The sequence below is a fragment of the Eubalaena glacialis genome, chromosome 7 (assembly GCF_028564815.1).
Source record: "Eubalaena glacialis isolate mEubGla1 chromosome 7, mEubGla1.1.hap2.+ XY, whole genome shotgun sequence".
NCBI lineage: Eukaryota > Metazoa > Chordata > Mammalia > Artiodactyla > Balaenidae > Eubalaena > Eubalaena glacialis.
Genome location: NC_083722.1, coordinates 39,818,954 through 39,835,294, shown reverse-complemented (window position 1 = coordinate 39,835,294; position 16,341 = coordinate 39,818,954). Strand labels below are relative to the sequence as shown.

At 48.7% G+C, this 16,341-nt stretch overlaps 1 protein-coding gene across 8 annotated transcripts in view; it reads left to right on the top strand.

Annotated features, from left to right (window-relative positions):
- ANKS1A (ankyrin repeat and sterile alpha motif domain containing 1A) overlaps positions 1-16,341 on the top strand; it is a 186,001-nt gene that overhangs the window by 137,323 nt on the left and 32,337 nt on the right. The window lies entirely within an intron of this gene.

Genomic DNA, 16,341 nt, shown 5'->3' with positions numbered 1-16,341 from the left:
TCCGGTGAGAGCTGCTCCCTTAGCGGGAAGGTGGGGCGGGACATTGACTCCCCCCCACTCCAGTCCACCTGGGATCCAGGCCTAAGGGCTCTGGGGGCCTGAAAGAGCCCTCAGAGAGCTGCAGGTGTTTGCACTTGGAAACTGTGGGCTTGTTGGGCTCAGAAATGATGAATGCTGACACCACCCTGTCAGTGTCCCCAGGGCTGAGGCTTCCCCGACTTTCTTGGCGGCTAACCTCCCCCACCCCCGGGAGTCTTTGAGGAGCACCCTCCCCCCCCACCCCGTCCCTCTTGGCACTTATCAGGACAGATAAGTGCTCCTGGGGTCCGGGTGCTTAAGGGGATGTGCTAGGCAAGTCCTCAGGGCTCTGAAAGCAGCTGCCAGGGGTGGTGGCAGCAGGAAAGGAGAGGGTGCTGTGAGAATAGACCCTGGATCTCAGAGTCTGAGCCAGAAAGAGGGCAGGGGGCAGTAAATCAAAAAAACCTGGGATTGTAAATGGCTGGCATTGAGTCTCTTTGCTCTGGTAGAGGAGAAGAGGAAAAGCAGAGGGTTCTGGGCACTGGTAAGAGGAGAAGAAGAGAAACTTCAATTTCTTGCCAGCAACCCCTATGTGCCCTTTCCCCTAGGCCTCAAACAGCACTCCCATCCTGTCCCACTTTTGTGTTCTAGTCTCTCCGGGCTGCAGAGAACTGTCCGAAGCCAACCGGGCTGGGAAGAAAGGGGGCTGTATGCCAGGCCTCCCTTCAGGTGGGTCTGTTGGCACAGTGAGTTTGCTTGCCAGGCTGGTGAGGATGGAGGACTGGAATTTTGCATTCTTACTAAGATAGTTAGTCCTCAACACAATTTTGACTGAATCACGATAAAAGGAGAAAATTAGGGACAATGAGGAGTGTCATGGCTGTGCTGATGGTATTTGGTTGCCAACTGCCTTTATTCTAAATATGTCCATCCTTTTTTTGTATTTCAGTTGTCCTTTTATAAAACAAGGGATAGTTTTCATGTTAACTTAAAAATTTTCTTTCTTCATATTCTTTGTTTTGAAATAATTACAGATTCATAGGGAGTTCAGAAAATGGTACAGAGACGGCCTTTATTTGGTACCCATCACCCAGTTTCTGCCAATGGTATAATGCATTACATAACTCTCACACAATATCAGTCAGGAAATTGACGTTGGTATAATCCACAGACCCTGTTCTCATTTCACCATTTGGCGTGGGGGCGGGGGGGGGATTGTGATTCTATGCAGTTTTATTACGTGTAGATTCATGTAACCATCATCACAGTCAAGATGCAGAATTGTTCTATCATCACGAAGATCTCCCTCATGCTTCCATCGTGTTGATTTTTAAAGTCCTTGTGTGTCACGATGAAAAGGCAACCTTATAACATTCCCATCATCCCAGTTAGCGGGGGAAATGGCCCACACATTTGCTAAGTTCCGGGACCTCCGCCCCGTGTCCCCTCTTGAAGTGGAACAGCACAGTGTTCTGCACAGAAGCCATTTTCCGAAAAGAGGCAAGAGCCCCGGAATGCAGAGAAGCTCATTTTTACCTCCGGTCTTTTTCCTTCAGGGTTCAGCCCTCTGGAGGCTTCCCTAAGGGCTGCTCCGTATTCTGCCACTTCCCCAGCTGCAAGATCAGTGGGGCGACTCAGCAGAGAGGCAAGAAGCAAGGGTCAGCCCTGTATCGCCCCTCTCGTTGCCTTGGTTAAGTTACTGAATGTCTCTGAGCCTCAGTTTCCTTATCTGCAAAACAGAGACTCGCCTGGATCATCTCTAAGGTCCCTGCTGGATGAGTCTGCGGCTTCCTGCCTCACGTGGCCCCCACCTTCCTGTCCTCTATTGCCATCGACACAGTGATGAGGGCCCAAGGACTTATTCTCACTTCTGGGAGCAAAGGATAAAAAGAAAAAAAGGAGGGTAGAGGTTTCGTACTTCACAGTTTTGACTAGAGCCATCCTGTTTATTTTCAACAGTGTAGGAGCATATTTGAGATTCTGATGCATGTGTGTGCAAACACACACACACACACACTCACAGCCTGAGCTCAAAGATACTTGAGAAAAACAAATCTCTTGTTGATCACGGTTGCCGTACTACACTCCTTCAGTCTGAACTTGTACTCTCTCTCTGAGTTCATCTGTCGCTCAAGTATTTGATTGTGTAAGAGGTAGACTCTTAGAAGACAAGGTTCCTGTACCTCAGTTAACAGTGGAGGTGAGAAGCCCAACCTGGGACCCCTGACCTTTGGCCTGGGACTCCTGGGGGCATCAGCAAGCCTCCTCTCCACCCTTTCTTCTCTCTGTAGACCCCCGGGGCCGGCACACCTCCTCAGCCTGCCTTCCCCACTCTGTCTCCCCCTTCTTTCCTCTTATCCCAGAACTCTGTGAGGAAGGGACAAAGTTGGAAGTGTTGCCCCAGTTTTGCTGCCTCTGAAGTAAGCACGCAGCCCCCTTTTCAATTGTTACTGCTTATCAAACAAGACAAAAACGGGAAACAGAGAAATAGCCAACAGTAGAGATGTTATGAAGTTATGAGAAATATTAAAAGTAATGGTTGTCCTGGGTCTCACTCAAACATGAGTAAACTCAGTCTTTCTTTGGCTCCTCTGACCAACCTTTCCCTCTCGGTGTTGTCTTGAGGCTGTATGTAACTCCCACTCCTTTTCCGAAGGGCCCTCCCTCCTAGGCACACCCACAGCCCCCGGGGAACGGTCTTGGCTGTGATAAATGCTTGCAGAACAGTTGGGACTGGTGGGTTGTGGTCGCTCTGGAATCTTGGTGCAGGCCAAGGCGAGAGATGGTCTTGGCAGGGTAGGTGGCCCAGGGGTCTCCCAGTGCCAGGATCTCACAGTGTGGAGAGGGGCAGTGTGGCCATCTTTTCTGCCTTTCCTCTCCCGTGTGCAGCCTTTCATGTTCTTCCTGAGAAAGTCCATGTACTCTGTCATCACAGCTTGCCAGACTCCCTTGCCAACAGGCCCAAGAGTGCAGGTCCCCAGGGCATTCCCAGGGCGGGCGGTCCCCACTGAGACTGTTTGGGAAAGGCTGTGTTCTTTCTGGTTGTCTGGTGTGGTTAGCCCACAGCCGTTTCATGCCACTGCCCATGTAGGGAATGGGTTTTTTCAGGAGTCCCAGAAGGCATGTGACCTCGCCCTGCCAGCCTGATGAGAAGCGAGGGCTTGTTGCTCTCCCTCTACCAGTACTGTGTCTTCAAATGCTGGGGCTGTTCCGTGGCCTCCCATTTCCTCACCAGCCAAAGGGAGCCCTGTCCCTGAGCTCTGGGCTCAGAGCCTGTTGTGTTCCTTCAGGGCCATCGAGTTGTGCTCCTGTCCACTTGGCCAGGAAAGAGGGACAGGAACCCATGTTGCTTAGGAGCACTGACGTGGGTGGCAAATTCTAAAGAAAAGCAAGAGGATGACAGCATTTAATGCAGGAGGCTGGTGGCCTCAGAGGGGCAGGGAAGGGGGGCCTTGATCCAGGAAAGGCTGTGTTGTATTGGCCGTGTTCTATTTCCTGAACCAGGTGGTGAGCATGTGGATGGGTCATTTATTATTGTTGAAATTACAATATTATAAAATATACTCTTCGTAATTTAGGAAATATTTCATTTTTTTAAGAGGAAAGAACACAGTTCCTTGTGGTTGAGGTCAGCACAGGGCTGATATGCAAGAGGATGTTGGCAGGAACTTAGTGACGCAGTGAGGATGCCGTTGGAGGAATTTTAGGCGGAAAGATGCCACACAGCTGCTGGGAAAGCCACCACTTTCCTCCTCTCATTTCCTCTTCGGGAAAAATCTCAGATGGAAGAAAGATTTATGTCCTAAACAAATTCCTCCCTAAGAATCGGTTAAGGTGTAACCACTTTAAAAGCTCTTTGTGTGTTTTCCACTGGGTATTGACTAAGCCCACCCAGCGCTCAGTACCTTCTAGGAGCACCAGTGGGAAACACAGAAGAAGCGGAAGAGGCGTGGTACACTTATGTCAAAGGACTGGGCACAGTCCTCGGACCATATTTACATGGGCACGTTTGTGTTAGTACAGGACAGCCAGGCTGCCTCTGCTGTAAGGATCCTAAAACAGAAACCTCAGATGCAGTCAGTCCAAAAAGGGTGCTGGCAGGGCACCAGAGCTTATCGAACACTTGCTGTGTGCCGGCCACTCTCCCTGTGTTATCACGTCTAATCCCCATCCTGTACCTCGAAGCAGGTGTTCTCATCCCCGTTTACAGACAAGGTTCAGGTAGGTTAATGTATTTTGCCAAAGTTACAAACCAAGGGTAAAGCCTTCTTCTTGTTCTGACTTGGAATACTTTTTTATATTAGACCACACGGCGTGGAAGAGCACAGGTGACTAGAGCTGGACCTGGAAGGAATTAATTATAGGGTGACGATTTGGGGGCTGCAGAGGAGGCAGAGGCCTGCCAGGCCCAGGCGTGGGATCTCGGGAACAGTAGGGACGTGGGTCGGTGGGAATGGTGGGCTGAGCAGTGGGCCCCACATCAGCCTGCAGCTAGGGTCAGGCATCTCAACTTCACTGTTGTCCGTACCCCTGAGCTCTGCTTTCCACCCGGAAAATAATTATCCTCCATGTACCTACCACTCCTGTGGAGTATTTCCATGTGTCTTATCTTCCATGATTATATTTGGGGGATATAAGGATGCCATTTCCATAATTTTTTGCACTGCCTTTTGGGATTGGGGTTGGGGCAGGGCACAGACTAGTTCCTAGCTCAGGTTTTTTGTTTAGGGTGACCTTGGATGCTCTTGAGCTTTAGAACACATCTCTGAGACTTGGAGGACTCTAGTTGCTTTGCCTCCCTGCCCCATGGTCTGCCAGGAAAGGTAAGGGGACCAGGTGGAGGTCTTAGATAAAATGCCCCTCTGTCTCTGTGCTCCCAGCTGGAGATCTGGGTGGGCTGACGGCGGTTCCCGTTCACCACCACGGATGCAATGAGTGGAAGCTGGAAGTTTGACTAGTGAGAGGTGGCCTCTGAGGTGATAGCAGATAAGAGCCCATGACTTTGCTCTGTAACCAGGAGCGATCACGCAGCCTGGGCTGCTTGGCCCTGGACCATGGCCGTGATGATCAGTGAAAGTATAAGGCACTGTTCAAACAGGAACCACGATGAGGAAGAAGGAAGGGCTGGAAGTATGCTTTGAGTCACCTGGGATGGTTTTCCAGCCCTCAGCGGAGAGGCTCTTTAGGAGAAAGCAGCCAGAGAAGGGTTCTGTGTCTGTGGGAGTTTAAACTTACTAGATAATGAAAGTGGTTTGAGAATTCCTACATGCACAGCTTGGGGTATTGATAACAGAGGCGAGAGCTTATCAGACACTGCTGCCAGCTCCCCCAGGAGGCTTTCAACATGGCCAGTCAGGACTAGGGTTGTTTGGTTAATCACAAAACTCTTTTAAAGGAGGAAGTCATTTTTAAAAAGGATACAAACGTTTTACTTTAACTCCAAAGGCGTAGGTGAGCAGGCTAGTCTTTTGTGGAGCTGGGGCTTTTTCTTTCCGTGTGGACCTGCTTATTTGGAGTTCTCTGTCCTGTTTATTACATGAATCACATCTATAATACATGATTGATTTAAACTTCTAGATTGAGTTTCTTTTTTTCTTTTTAATTTATTTTATTTTATTTATTTATTTTTGGCTGTGTTGGGTCTTCGTTTCTGTGCAAGGGCTTTCTCTAGTTGTGGCGAGTGGGGGCCACTCTTCATCACGGTGCGCGGGCCTCTCACTGTCGCGGCCTCTCTTGTTGCGGAGCACAGGCTCCAGACGCGCAGGCTCAGCAGTTGTGGCTCACGGGCCCAGTTGCCCCGCGGCATGTGGGATCTTCCCAGACCAGGGCCCGAACCCGTGTCCCCTGCATTGGCAGGCAGATTCTCAACCACTGTGCCACCAGGGAAGCCCCCTAGATTGAGTTTCTTAAAAGTAAAGCAAGAATTTGGCCACTTGTGAAGCAGTCGGAGCACAGAATCCTTTTAGAAATTTTTATGGTTTATTTCTCCAAAAACACAATTCAAGGGCACATTTTTAAAAAATGATCCTGTTATTGAGTCTCTTCGAAGCCTCTACCAGGTTGCCACAGAAACAGCTTTTTGCACTTATTTCATCGCTTATGTAATGTTTAATTTTCTGTTTCCATCAACAAATACAACCATCTTAAACAGTTTTGGAAGTGATCCCAACTGGTTCTTGATGAGCAGAACCCTCAGCGGGAGGAAGCGGAAGACCCACAGGTGTGCCTGGGAGACTCCTGCCCGCTGTGAACATGGTTGGCATTGGGCTAGTTACTGAGTAGCTAATTGGTCCGTCAGTTGAGTTGTTAAGAGACTTGCAGGGTGGGTGATGGGATTCCACAGCCTCCGCCTGTTTCCCCAGCTTTCTCTGAGGTGAGGGGATGGTGCCCACACCACGGCTTCTAGCCCTCCCCTCTCCTCCCTCTCCTCTGTTCGGTATTGTCCGGGGTTCTCTGTGCTCCTGCTGAGGAGCTGCCCTGTAGAAAGGCGTCACCTCCCTCACATGAAACTTTTGTCCTGAACGGAGAAGCAGCCTCCAGCTGAGCATCCAGGAAGTGAGCTATTGTTCACCCAGCAAGTTCCAAATATTTTCTGGCAGAAGGAAGCTGTTTCCCTCTGGTCTGTCCTTTAAAAAAAAAAAAAAAAGGAATCTGGGTTTTATTAACTTGTTTTTTGGGTAGAATTCTGTTTCTTTTGGAACCAGATGAATGTGAATCATGAGGACAAACCCCTTCTAAGCTCTGTAAGCTGAAATGAGCAGTGGAGGGAGACCGTGCAGACTCCTTTGCCTGGCCTCTGTGGTTTTACAAGGGCTGCAGGTGTTTCTTGGTGTAAGGAAGGCTTGCATCTGCTCAAGTGGGTTACAGAGTGAAAACTAAATGACTTTTAGGCTCAACCCTGTTTTCTAAGGACTTAATTTAAGAAAGCACTTTAGTACCTCCTGCTGGGGCCCCGGGATGTGGCAGGGCCTCAAATCTCCGAGGAGCAGGGGCAGACAGACACTGCTGTTGGATAAGGAGCAAATCTCTCCATCTGTGCTTATGGGAGCAAGAACCTTGTCTTTCCTTCTAGGATGATGTCATCCAGCGAAGCCCATGTCTTTTAGGTGGTGCAGAGCTTGCTCAAACTCATGTCATAATAAATTAATTCCTCATTAGAGCTCTGTTTGGGAACCAGACACTTCACTAAGACTCCTTATGTGCTGTCTCACATCTTTATAGGAACCTCGTGTTGAGGTCTTCATTTTGCCTTTGAAGAAACTGAGGCTTTAAGAAGACAGGTCAAGTAATTTGCCTGTAGCAATGATTGCATGAGTAAGGAATTTTTTCACATTTTATAGAAAGGGAAATTGAAAGAGATGTTAAATGACTTATCCAAGGTTCCACAGCTAATTAAGTGGACTTTTTTTAAAGTGGATTTTGAACTCAGGTTTCTTATTTCAAAGTTCTCATTCTTTCCATCAGTGTACACTGCCTTTCCAATGTCCTCAGTCCCACATATTTGAAATTCTACTCTGAGCTTTACTAGAGTAGAAGCTAGGCCCTAAATAAGCTGAATTAGGAAGATAATCAGGCACTGGCCACATATTTCTACTCCTGTGATCATGTTACTGAAGTTAAAAGTTATTTAACTTTTCTGATGTTTGGTTTCCTCTTCTTTAAAATGGGAGGAACTTTTTTTTTTTATTTTAATTTATCTTTGGCTGCATCGGGTCTTCATTACTGTGCGCGGGCTTTCTCTAGTTATCGCGAGCATGGGGCTACTCTTTGTTGCGGTGCGCGGGCTTCTCATTGCCGTGGCTTCTCTTGTTGCGGAGCACGGGCTCTAGGCGTGCGGGCTTCAGTAGTTGTGGCACATGGGCTCAGTAGTTGTGGCTCATGGGCTCTAGAGTACAGGCTCAGTAGTTGTGGCGCATGGGCTTAGTTGCTCCACAGTATGTGGGATCTTCCCCGACCAGGGCTCGAACCTGTGTCCCCTGCATTGGCAGGCAGATTCTTAACCACTGTGCCACCAGGGAAGTCCCCCCTGCCCCCCAGCTGGTTGTGAGGATGAACTGAATTGCCGGGAGGGCACTCAGGGGGGTACTCAGTGCACGGCACCTGACTGAGAGAACTTAGCCCTGGAACCTGTCCACCCTGGAAGGCTGGAGTCTTAACAGTGTTGATCCCAAGTACTTTCCAAGGAGAAGGGTACCTTGCTGTGAGCACCTGTACTTGATTTTCAGGAAAGATGACCTCCTGCAGTAGGAAGGGGATAATTTTTTTTCTTTGGCTGCGTCGGGTCTTAGTTGCAGCACACGGAATCTTCGTTGCGGCATGCAGGATCTTTCGTGGCGGCACACAGGCTTCTCTCTAGTGGGCTTCTCTCTAGTCACGGCGCACGGGCTGCAGGGCGTGTGGGCTCTGTAGCTGCAGCACGCGGGTTCTCTCATTGAGGCACGCGGGCTTAGTTGCCCTGCGGCATGTGGGATCTTAGTTCCCCGACCAGGTGTCGAACCGGAGTCCCCTGCACTGCAAGACGGATTCTTAACCACTGGACCACCAGGGAAGTCCCAAGGGATAATTGAATAAGCTCTCGGCATGGTCCACACACCTTTCCCTTGCAGTATTCTGAGGGTGGATTTGATCCCATTTTATTGATTTCAGGCTGTAGAGCAGGGGTCCCCAACCCCCGGGCCATGGCCTGTTAGGAACCGGGCCGCACAGCAGGAGGTGAGCCGTGGGTGAGCGAGTGAAGCTTCATCTGCTGCTCCCCCATCGCTCCCATTACCGCCTGAACCCCCCCACCCCTCCCCACCCCCAGTCCGTGGAAAAATTGTCTTCCACAAAACCAGTCCCTGGTGCCAAAAAGGTTGGGGACCGTGCTGTAGAGGATACAAATGTATCCTACTAGCCAAGTATCCTAACGTGCTCCTTGTCATGCTAAAGCAACTCACAGAGGGATCAGTGTCCTTTGAGTCTGATTATATGAACCAGTTTCCCAGGGCCTGTGCCTCCCTGGGAACACTTTGATAATTGAGTTTTCAGACTGTCAAGACTGGGGTTAGCCTGGGTTCCAGAATAGAGAAGGCCACACCACAGAGGAGTGGGGCTGAGAGCTCTTAACCCTGAAAGCTTCGTGACTCAGAATAATGGTGAAGTCAGCTTTCCCACATTCCTTTCTCTTTGTTTCCTTTGCCTATTGGGCATGTCTCTGCTTATTAGCATGTTGAGCAGAGTTCATTACAAATGATGAAGCTCAAACCAGTATTGATCTTACCATTTATTATTCTCTAAAGGATTTGATCCTAAAAGAGATTTTTGTCCCAGTATTTTATTCTGAAAAACTTCTAATGTACAGAAAACTTGAAAGAGACTTTTGAATAGTGAGCGAATGCCTATATATTCACTACCTAGAGCCTAGATTCTGCATTGAGATTTTGCTGTACTTGCTTTATCTCATATCTATCCATCCCATCAAAATATAAAATAAAATCCATTTTATATTTTGATGCATTTCAAAATAACTTGCAAACATCAGTATATTTCATCGCTAAACATTTTAACATGTATATCATTACCTAGAGTTTGGTATTTGTTTATAGTTTTGGGGGTGGGGATTTATACAAATAAAATGCATAAATCTTGAGTCTACCATTCCCTGAGTTTTGATAAATGCATACGTTTGTGTGACCCAAATTCCTATCAAGATACAGGAATATTACTATCACCACAGGAAGTTCCCTCGTGTCCCTTCCCAGTCAATCTTTACCCCTCCCCACCCCCCAGCAACTACTCTTCTGACATTTTCCCAATCCTGGATATTAGTTCTGCCTATTCTAGACCTTTATATAAACTAGAGCACATACTGGAATCAGTGCAGTATGTGCTCTTTTGTGTAAGGCTTATCTGAAAGATTTTAACTAGTGCTTTAAAATGAATTTGGGGGACTCTATCAACTTCATCTATCCAACTTCTTCCTATTTCACAAGTTCAGAGATACTTAGGAGTGGCAGGCTGCAGGAAGTCTCTGGGCATCTGATGGTTACTGGTAGTGTATTTGTATCAAGCATATATAATTTTTTTTTAACATCTTAAGTATATATAATTTGGTACTCAAAATTCTACATTTGTCTCCCCTGATATTACAAGGCAAGTGTTCCCCTGCAGAATCTGAGGAGCCAATGGATATAGGACCCCTTTCTTTCTCTGGCCGCACTGCTGAGGAAATCAATTCTGAGTGGGCGCTTAGAGCGTTTTCTTTGGGCTACTTTAATCCATAGCCATACTAACAGTGCAGCACACTGTAGTGAAATTCAGGCTGTGGAAGAACAGGACCAACAAGGGAAGGTTACTTGGAAATTGTTGGTGGTGAAAGCAAAATTGAAGAAGGACCAAGAGGCAGGTTCCCCAGTGTTTGAGAGAACTGCAGCCTTTCTGAGTGGCTTCCTCCTCATTCCTACCCTCCTCACCCAAATAAGCCTGCTCCTGGACAGAAAGTAGATTGCATAAATTGGACTAGAACCCAAATACATAATCCTCATTAATCTTTTAGAGTCTTGTCCCACTTATTAAAGCCAGTACTTGGCGAATAACCTAGAGTTACGCGGCAGCAATAATAAGTTAATTGGAATCTAGGTCTCCCAACTTTTTTTCTTCTTTCAGCAGTTTCTTGGGGCTTTGAGTTAAAGAGTGCTTGTATAGTAGGCTGTTCTAGAATGAGAAGGTCACTTGGCAGGTCTCGTCTACTTTCTGCCAAGTGGCAGGTCTGGGGCATGAGCATCGGTCAAGGAAAGGGCCAGCAGGTAGTTGTGGGGTGTGCGATGCTTTGGGGAGCAAGGCCGGTATCAGCCACTCAAGAGGTATGGGAACGATAAAAATGAGGAGGGAGAAGGGGAGTTAGAGACTTAGACTGAGGTCACGGGCTTCCAATCTCGGCCAACATAGCCTGGGGCAAGCACACCTCGGGCTTGGGCTTTCGTTTGAGCCTGTGTCAGAGACAGAAGGACAGAGACTTTTGAAACAAAACAGCTCTGTGGTCTCCCAGTCTCTTAGGAAAAGGGGGATTGAGAAGGAAGGTGGCAGCGTAAAGGGGATTCAAATGGGGATACAACAATAAATATGGTAAAGATCCAAGGTCCCCCCAACCCCATGAGACTCAGACTAACCTTGCTCTGTGGAAAAGAAGTGACTCATTGTTAGTGGAGCTGCCTCGGAAGGGACAACCCTGAGCCCGCTGGCAGATCTGTATTCATCCCCTGCTGTCTTCTCCCCTCCCCCCACCCTGTCCCTCTCCTAAACGCAGTTGACAAGGTTAGAAAATCAGGACAAATAATTTACTTCAATCCATCTTTGTCTTTCCCCAGGCCTTGTGCAATTCAGTCTGGGGAGAGAGGGAACAAATAACTCAGACCCTGGTCGGTGACCCTTTTTCAAATGTGGGGAATCAAAGCCCACTCTAGGCTGAGGAGGGCCTGTTGGCCTCTGAGCCGCAGAAGACAGAGATGGTGATGAATTCTTATGTGCTCGCTGGGCCTGGGAGGCAGCGTCAGCAGCATCAGGGTGCCCTGCACAGCCGAGGGGCCACCTCTGGTGTCGTCGGTCACCTGAGGGCAGGGGCTCGGGGCCTCTGGGGAGGTCGAGGAGGCGAGGGCTCGGCCTGTGCTCCCGGGAATGGGGGGCGCTGTCCAAGCCGGGCTGTCTGGCCCCGGGGATAGGGTCTGCCCCCTGGTCCCCACCAGAGGGCAGGCTCGGCCCCCCCACTGGGAGCAGTGCCATCAGCTGGGGGCTGGGCATCTAGCTGTGGGGTAGCGCTTCAGCATCCTCACCTGAAAAATGGGATGACACGTTTCCTTGGCAGTGAGTCGAGGCTCTGAGGGACTGTTGAGAGAAAGGGCCAGCTGGTAGTCGTGGGGTGTGAGGTCACTGTGCCAGCAACCCAGGGAGGTTGGAAAAAGATAAAAATGAGGAGGGAAGGGGAGTTAGAGAATCCAGACTGGGGTTCAGAGTGTTGGCTGCCTTTCCCCTCTTACTGTATCAGTGAGGTGACTAGCCTGGCCTGGGCATTTAACAAATGGTAACTTGTTTGCTACCCGGCCCCTCCATGTGCCAGCTCTGTGCAAGTCGCCATGTGGCCTCTTAAAGAAACAGTATGAAATGGGGTTCTTACCTTTATTGGTCCTATAGTGTCTCTGGGACACACCATAAAACAGCTAATCGGGAAGTTACAGTGCAAGCACAGGGTGTTTCTGGGCCGGTAAAGTATTAAGTGTTGGGGGCAGAGAAGGAGAGGTAGACGGTGTCTCCAGCCCTGGTGGTACAGGCCCAACGGGACTGGTGTGTTTTCCATCTGGTGGCAGGGTCTTTGGGAGCTGATAGCTCTGCAGGCAGCAAAAGGGGGTGGGGGGAAGTGTCTGACGTCAGGCACCAAATTCAGTTGCCGGTCAATTCCAGAAACATCTCCCTTCAGGTTCCCATTTGCACCAAAAGAAGGTTGGAGAAAGGCAATCTCTTTCTCTTTCTCCTCTCAGGCCTCAGCTTATGACCAGACTGATTCCTGTTGCCCTGATGTTTTTGCAGTGAGAGCCCCTGAAAATGCCCATTGCTTCTCACTCATACCACCTCCTAGGAGGGAGGCCCCCCACGGGCCTCAGAGCCATGTTGCACCGAGGCTGTGGTTCTCCTTGGACCGCCTTTATCCAGCGCACTTCCTGGGGCACAGAAGACCCATCAAAACCTAAGGAGGTATTTCTCCCTGCAGCAGCTGTCTTCTCCCCCCTGCCCCCGTGACTCCCAGTGTCCATGGTAAAGCCTAGTATAATCTGAGTTGCTCCTGGCAGCCAGGTTATGGTGACCGGAGTGGAGCCTCTCTGGATATAGAATGTCACTTCCCGTTGCCAGCCTGTGGGCATCCGGGATCCTGTGTTCCTAACAAGCAGATGGGAGAGGGCCTCAGTGGCAGGATTTCTAGTTTTTGGTTTTGGTTCTGTTTTTAGCCATACAGGGAACACATTTTATACAGCCCTAGTAGGGGAAAAAAAAAGTCTAAATGGAATAATTCTGAATACTTGCTGAAAATGGAAATATTTCCAAGCATTTTTTGAATAGATGAGTCCATTATGGTGATAACTTTCAGGCTTTACTTTACTGAACACAAATATGAGCTCTCTATAGAGTTCATGTGAAGCACAGTATTTTTTTTTTAAAGATTTTTTTGATGTGGACCATTTTTTAAAGTCTTTATTGAATTTGCCACAGTACTGCTTCTGTTCTGTGCTTTTTTGGTTTTTTGGCCCAGAGGCATGCAGGACCCCAGCTCGCCTACCAGGGATCCAACCCACACCCCCTGCATTGGAAGGCAAAGTCTCAACCAGTGGACCGTCAGGGAAGTCCCAAAGTGCAGTATTAAATCATGACCATTTCCCATCTCTCTCCAAAAATGTCATGGATCCCAAACAATAGAAGAAGAAGAGAATGTTGAACTGTTCCCTTCTGGTACATTCCATCTGCCTCTTCCCCTGACATTCCCCTGAGATGCAGAATGTTTCTGGGAAAGCAGCCTAATCAAATTGTTTTTTAGCTCAAGCCTAAATGGTTAAACTACACGAAGTGTGTAGATCAGAACGGTATCTGTCTCCTATGACCACTCCTCTGTGTCTAGACTGAAATGACCATATTCCCCCTTCGCTGGTTCTGGGCCCTGGGGGTGTGGCAGGGGGAGGTGATGAGGTCCCGCTCCTCCCTGTGTCCACGGACTGGCTGAGGGGCTGGGTGGGGACCTGCCAGTCTCTGCCTGCGCAGGCCCGCTTCACTGCCACTTCCCTCCTAGCCCTGTGCTTTCACCAAGGCTGGAAGAGGTCCTGGGTTGCAAGCTGTTGGAGAGCTCTCAGTTCCTCTATAAACTAGAATCTTCTCAGCTGGACTTAGCTACTGCAGTTCACAGAAAACAAAGCACACTTTCTAGTTTGGATGACATTGGTTCTGAGAGTGCCCGGCTAGCACTTCCCAGCTGGCCTGCAGGCTGAAGCACCCACAGGGCTGTGGAAGCTGAGCTTTTCACCTGAGGGTGACCCCTGGAGCAAGCAGGAGGGAACGGAGCAGAGAAGCAGCAGCAGCAGAGGAGCAGCAGCGTGTCCAACTCTGCTCACTCTGACTTCCAAAGGTCCTTTGGCAAAATGTCATGGGTTGAGCAGCCAGGAGATACTGATTGGACAGGCCAGCCAGGGCTTTGGGTGTTAGGTGATTATGATGATAATGAAATATATAATGTAGGACTTGACTTTATTTCAAAAGACACCTTGGAGTCACCTTCCATTTCAGTTTTTCCCATGCTGACACTCTGTGTGGCCTTGGGAAAACAGCTTTTCATTGTTGGCTCTAAGTAAATGTAAACTGCTCTTAGGTCTGTCTGTCTGTCAGTTGCCTCTTTTACCATGAGCCAGACCCACGGGGAAGAATGGCAGATAAAACATGCTTGATTCCATCCGTCCTGGTGCTTGCAGTGGTGATTCTCCCACATTTACCCGCTTTGGCCTGGAGGAGGGATCCAAAGGCTGGTAGAGCCATTCCAGGGATAAGGACCCAACCCCCCATGTAAGAAAAAGTTTCCTCACCTCGAGCACCCTACTTTTCTCCTATAAATGCAGAAAAGGAAAAAGAAGGCACATCAGCAGATACCTGTGGAGTGCCTGCTCTTTGCCCAGCTTTGAGGCTGCTGAATGAAATCTGAATGTAGTGACTGATGTGTCATTTAATGCCAGGTTGGGCCTTGCAGCCTGGTGGTGGGGGAGAGTTTATCTGGAAGGTAAGAGCTGTCTTCACATATCCCTAAGCCTTTCCTGTGGAAGAGGAGATGAAGTTAGAAAAAACGTTTAAATCTGTAGAAAGACAAATGTTATAACTTGGCGCTTTATGCAAATAGGGTGAACTGACTGGGAGAGTTAGCAAGTGTCCCATCTCTGGAAGGTCTTTAGCAAAATTGGACATGGCGTGGGAGTTGGGGTTATATGACCTGTGAGGTCCCTGCTGCTAACTCAAGATTCTGTGCCTGGAAGGACTCTCAAGAAATCACTAGGATATCTTACAGATATCCTTGCACCTGGGTTCAAAGATGTATGTGAAACAGTATTCACTGTAGCACTGTTTAGAATGAGAAAAGATTGGAAACTCCACACGTGCCCATCCGAAGACTGGTTAAATAAATTATCATATAGCCTTACACAGGATGACTATACCTCATCCATTAAAAAAAAAAAAATGTTCTTTATGAACTGTGGCAAGAACTCCAAGATGCATTATTAAGTGGAAAAACAAAGATGCAGAACAGCATATATGGAACGCCTCTATCAGTATGGGGGGTGGTGGAATACACTCATATATTTGCTTACTTGCAAATAGATCTGAGGGATACTTGAGGAACTGGTTATACTGGTTGCCTCCAGAGAGAAGAACTACAGGCAGCTGGGAGACGGGTAGGAGGGAGACGGGTAGGAAGGAGACTTTTCTCTGAATAACCTTTTGCCTGTTTTGAGTTTTGAATCATGTGGATGTATTGTCAAAAAATAAATATAAGTAAAAATACATTTTAAAACTTTAAAAATAAGTTTTACTAGGTCGGAGCACTGTGGACAACAGAGGGGAAGTGGGAAGCAAGCTAACCTTTTATTGAGCGTCTACTGTGAGCCAGGTCTTCGGCCAGATGCCTATGTACATGATACTTTTAATCTACACAGTCCTTTATGGGAGGCAGTATCCACCCCCGATTTTATGGATGCAACACTGCGGCGTTGCGGGGGGGTGTGGGGGGAGGGAAGTACCCTCCTGGCTGGCTGGGTCCTTGCCGTGTTGCACCTGAAATGGGCAGGGCCAGAGAAAGGGATGCTCTGGGGAGGGCTGGAGGGAGGGGGCCTTTTCTTTAAGGGGCACTGCAGACCTGCCAAGGCACTGCCTGCTTCTGATGCCGGCCTCTGGGCTGCTGGCCGATAAGTCGAGGCACACCCTCCGTTTGCTGCACGGGTCAGATGTGTTGTTTCCTTTGCTTTCGCTGAGTTCAGGGATGGAGTCAGCAGTGTGCAATTAACAAGCAGTTAGGTGACTGCTGGAGGAAAAGACCTTCCTGTGCTCCCGGCTGCCAGGGGAGAGGTGGTGCTTACCCTGTGTTGTTCTGCCGGGTGTCAAATGTGCTGCCTTTGCCTGCCAGCTGGAGGCTGGCTGGAGAGCTATTATTTTTCTGATTGTCAGACCTGAGGCTCCTTACTTGCACTTAGAGGAAAAAACATCCAAGCCCTGGTACAAAAGGTCCTCTTTTCCTTTCTTTGGAAAAAGAGCAGTGAATGAGCTCATTAT